Source organism: Nothobranchius furzeri, chromosome 2 (genome assembly GCF_043380555.1).
Source record: "Nothobranchius furzeri strain GRZ-AD chromosome 2, NfurGRZ-RIMD1, whole genome shotgun sequence".
Classification (NCBI taxonomy): domain Eukaryota; kingdom Metazoa; phylum Chordata; class Actinopteri; order Cyprinodontiformes; family Nothobranchiidae; genus Nothobranchius; species Nothobranchius furzeri.
Window position 1 is genome coordinate 71,943,068 of NC_091742.1, and position 5,359 is coordinate 71,948,426.

Sequence of the window (5,359 nt, forward strand, 5' to 3'; positions counted from 1 at the left end):
AGCTGAGTAAATCAGGCAGATGCAACACATGTTAAATGGTTGCAGCACGCTGGTTTCTTCAAAAGATATGAATCATTAATATTCTATGTGGGAACACGGATTCAGTCATCAAATTTTAGCTGCATGAAGGCAGTGGGTTTCCTTTTGCTTGAAGAGGATTTCAGAAATGTGGTGTGGATCTCAAAATGGCAGCAAAGCCTTTTCTGTTTAGGCATTTGAAATCACCTGTTTCATTTGCTTTTGTCTGCTTATCCAAGGTCAAAAGACGCACCCCTCTTTCCTTTCCAGCTCACCCTGAGGGGTTCCAATGTGTTTGAACCAGAAAGCAAACTGCAAACTGACAGTCTTTCCAGGGTGATCTCTCAGAGGGATGTGCCTGAAACACTTCCAGTTTGAGGCAAGCAAGAGAAAAACTGATCAAATGCCAGAAAAACCTCAGTGGATTTAGTTTCATGTGGATGACTCAACTCTAAGGCCAAGCTTTTGGAGGAAACCCAGTTCTGATGCTTTCGTCTGGTTCTTGAACCACATCCCTGGAGCATAGATGGACCAGTAAATCAAGACTTTCAGATTTAAACTCTGCTCCTTCTTTATAATTGAATGAACTACCGTAATATCCTCATTTCTAAGGATTGATCTATAAACTGTTGGACCATCTTTTGTCCCATCCAACAATCCATCTGTAAGAAAGGTATCAAGATCATTTGATATCTTGATGCCTTAGCGCCTCAAGGTAAAACTCAGGAGGCGCTTCCCAAGAACAAAAATGTCAAAACATAAAAAAGATTTTAAAACAGGCAAAGCTGTGGACGTCATCAGTTAACACCTGTGTTTATGTTGTGTGTGTGTGTGTGTGCGTGTGTGTGTGCGTGTGTGTGCGCCTTGAGGCCCCTCACTGAGCAAGCAGGCACACACACGCACACACACACACACACACACGCACGCACACGCACACACACACACACACACACACACACACACACACACACACACACACACACACACACACACACACACACACACACACACACAACATAAACACAGGTGTTAACTGATGACGTCCACAGCTTTGCCTGCTTTAAAATCTTTTTTATGTTTTGACATTTTTGTTCTTGGGAATCGCCTCCTGAGTTTTACCTTGAGGCGCTAAATAAAAGCGCATCATTTTCTTTCTTTCTTTCTTTCTTTCTTTCTTTCTTTCTTTCTTTCTTTCTTTCTTTCTTTCTTTCTTTCTTTCTTTCTTATTTTGTATTAAAAATTGTACGTAGATTTGCATCTATTGTAGCTGCTCCATGTGTGCAAGGAAAATACAAAAGTATATGTCCACTGATGCTTGCATCAATAAAAAAACATGTATAAAGACACCAACAGAGCTATTGTCTGCAAAAAGAAGACACAAAACCATGGCGTTCCAAAACTAGATGCCATCCTAGCCTTGAGATCCTGTCAATGAACACCACAAATAGGACCAGAGACAAGACACATCTCCAGTGGTTCAACCAGCTCTTCTTCTGGCACCCGGAGAGTACAGATGCTTCTCTTTTCTCCCCCTTACCTTTTTTCCCAAGGCTCTTGTCCTGTCTGCCTACAGAGTGCTTTCTGCATTCCTCCTGAAAACTCTTTTTTTATTATTAAATCATGGATTTGATTAATTGGTCATTCAATGTGATCGACAAGATTTATTCAACAATGAGAATGGAGTGGGGGCTCCTACTTGTCCACATGAAAGGCACCTGGTGGGGTATATTTTGGATTCCTGGAAGGAGTGGTATGCCTTTCCCAGCTGTCCGTGGAGTACATTGAAGACGTATGGAGTTTTGGGCTGATAATTACTGGATTTCATCTGTTTAGAGTGGGAGGATTTCATTTTCCTCATTTTTCTCATCCAACCCTCATAAATCTGTGTCCTCCTGCAGCACTCCCGAACGTCAACAGACATCAGTAACTGCACAAAAAAAGTCTGACGTGTTGTGTAAAAACGGCTATTCTTAGCATATTTTAGGTCTGACGTGTTGCTACCACACATACAGCGTGAGCAGTCAGGTTGCGTCTGAGAACTGGGTCGTACAGTGTGAGCACATGACTCGTGAGATTTGCCCTGCGAGAATGTCGTACAGTTTGAGCTGAAGCTGAACGCTATGAGTGAAAAAGTCGCACAGTGTCCGCCTGCCTTTAGCCTGGCGAGGTCATCAACTGAAGCGGTCAATGTCCTCCTCAATTTCCCTCGATCTCCCTCCCACCTGTGCTTCAACAGTGATCGAGTGCCTGTCCAAAGGCGGCTGCTCTCTCTGGGGAAAACAGGGGCCTAGCCCTAATATAATAATAATAATTGGAAATGATTTGAAACAGCCTCGCATAATGGGTTTCCCACAGATGTGAGGGAAACCACACTGGCCATTTAAAAGTGATCCTAGCACCCCGTACAAAATCCATGAGGGACACATGTAAGAGGTCTCATTCTTGATTTTTCTAACCAATTGTAAACTAAAGCACAAAGACAGATTTTTTTCATTTTTACAAATAGTTAAAATGTCATAAAACTTGTCAGTAACAGTTTTACTGTGAGACATAGAGGGTTTTATACATTCAGTTTTCCTGATTTTTTAAGAAACCTTTGGTCACAAGCAGCTGCTAGGTGGAAAGTGTATAAAAACGTAATTTGAAATGAAAAATAAAAAACTATCTGAATAGAGAATGAGAGCGGATGAAAAGGAAGAATCGATTTTCCTCTTTTTCAACACCATAATTTATTTCGAAGGTCTGTCAACAGTGAGCCAGTGAAAGGAAGACAACTTGCGCAGCAATTATGAGAAATGTTTGTTATTTCTTTTGGAAGAGGAGAAGTTGAAACCAGCAGATAGGAGGTTTCTCTTGAGCTGCATGCAAACGAGCAGCAGATGTTTTTTGTGAATAAAGATGAAATTAGGGGATTTGTTCAATCCTCTCTTAGAGACTATAAAAATGTAAATGCTAGAAATAGAAAACCCAAAAATGTAGCAGTTTAAGGATTGCACCATGGAGGAGAACTACTGTAATTTAAAGTATAAAAGTTGTGTGTGTGTGCGTGCGTGTGTGTGTGCGTGCGTGCGTGCGTGTGTGTGTGTGAATGACAGAACTCTAAGAAGGCGCTAAAAGGGCCATTTGCCATTTCTATGCCACTTTTTGGTGAGGGCATAGAGACGTTAGAGGCTCATTACCAGTTTTACCAAACACTTTATGGCTCTGTTTATATTTAACGTTTCGTAATTTTTCAGCACATTTTTCTAGATTAATATGAAATAAGTTCATCTTTGCTCTACTGGCACTCAGATCTCTTGGCAGACATTCACGTGTTTTGTGGTGCAGGTTAGCTTGATGATTATCCTAGTTTAGCAGAGTCACACCAACGTCTTCTTCCACCCACAGTCAAACATGACCTGTGTTGGACTCACAGAGATCGTGTGGGAGGACTTTCTAACAGGAAACGAGATGTTTAGTTCCTTTTTCTAGAAAAAAAAGTTTAAACTTCAAACACTTAAGAAATGTTGCCACTAAAAGGCTAAATTAAAGTAGCAGTTAAGGTCTTTTGACGTTTTCTTTTTAATGAAAGCATGAGGACATGGTGGTTAACAATCTGCTAAATCAATGGCTGTGTGACTCTGAACCCATAAAAGACAGTGGGCAGCAGAGAAACCACTGACACCAGGGGCGTAACCATCATCTCAGAAGTGAGGGAGACACGTTATTCAGAAATATATTTTCTGTTATTTATCATCCTCTCGCATTCAGTCGCACAGCAGTAGCTCAGAAGGTGAAGATGAGTTGTCCAGTAATCAGAATTGGAAAACCATTTTGTTAAGCATTATAATGAGTCACTCCGAGTTTTTCATGCAGGCTGAAAATGAAAACAGTCTCCTACGCCTATCTCCTGCATTAGCTTCTGATAGAAAATAGACGGTGAAACTCTAGGATGTGAAAAACCTGACAGATCTATGTCACACTGTCACTTAACATTCATGAACTCAAAATAATAATGATAATAAACAAAAGTTCATGGACTCACCCATCTTGACTCACATGGGGAAGGCTGTTGTTGGTTTAGCATCCAGGAAACAACAGAGAACGTGTTCACACTGAGGCCTCTAACACATTAGCTGTGATACCATCTAGTGGTTTTGGGTAATTTTACAGCGCATCAAAATGCTTCACACATTGTGTCTGAGGCTGTCACTGCAGGAAAAAGTGCATCAAATTCGATTTTACCTGAGTCTGAACAGGCTGAACAGCACAGATCTGATTTTTTTTCAAATCCGACTCAGGTCACTTTCATTTGTGGTATTTATTCCAACACATATCTTGTGTATTTGAAAGCAACTGCAGTCTAACGGTCATGTCACATTAAATCTGCCTCCTACGTCACTGATCGGCGGTGGGGAGTGTGGTGTGTTGACGTGCCTAAGGAGAAGCACTGACAGAGATATTCCGAGGTCTGTCTGGACATCCCGGCTAGTTACATGAGAGTGGGAGTTGCTGCTGGAGCGAAGCATCTCTCCGGTCTCTTCGGCTTCAGTGGCGGGAGTTTTCCACGTGTGTGTGTGTGTGTTCCTTCACTGTGCACCTCCTGGGTGCATGGCACTGTGACTGGGGTGGTTTTAGTTTGGTTTGGTTTGTATTTTTGCTGGCCGAGTTGGACCCTGGACTTTTTCCGGTTTTTTTCCCCTTTTATTTTGATTTGATGAATAAAACCATGTTATTAGTCAGGCCACATCTCCTGCCTGATGTGGACCTGTGTGTCTTTATATCCTGGGGTGCAACTCCCTAGGTGGCGTTGTGTACAACTGTCAGCCTGCAACTCGAATTCCCACATTTTCATTTCTCAAATAATTATAAAGAGACATTTCAAGGCTGTTGGTCATTCTGACAGACTTGAAGTACCCGCCACATGTGGGTGTGCAGACATTTTAGGTCACGCACAGAGAACAATGCAGAGGTAACACAATTAATCAAGAAAACACTCCCATCAGAACATGTGAGCATTATCTCAGACTTGGACATCATGATCAGCACAGCTCGCTATCAGCCCACTGAGGAGCCATGGTGAGCAGCTCGGAGAGCATCGGTGGGTCACAGGCCAACAGCAGAACCAGAACGCGGGAGGTAAAATGTTTCTACTTTAAGAGAAATAATTTAATTGTGACATGATGCTGGACACGCTGGTCAGCTTGTTCAGACTAAATATTAACGACAAATGAAAATTAAACAGTGATATTTTATTTATGTATGTGTATAAGAAATGAAAATGACAAGAGGAAATTTTCATGACAGTTTTTTTAACCCTGTTGTTCAAAATAAAAACAAAGCGACTAGTGCGACTTCTGAA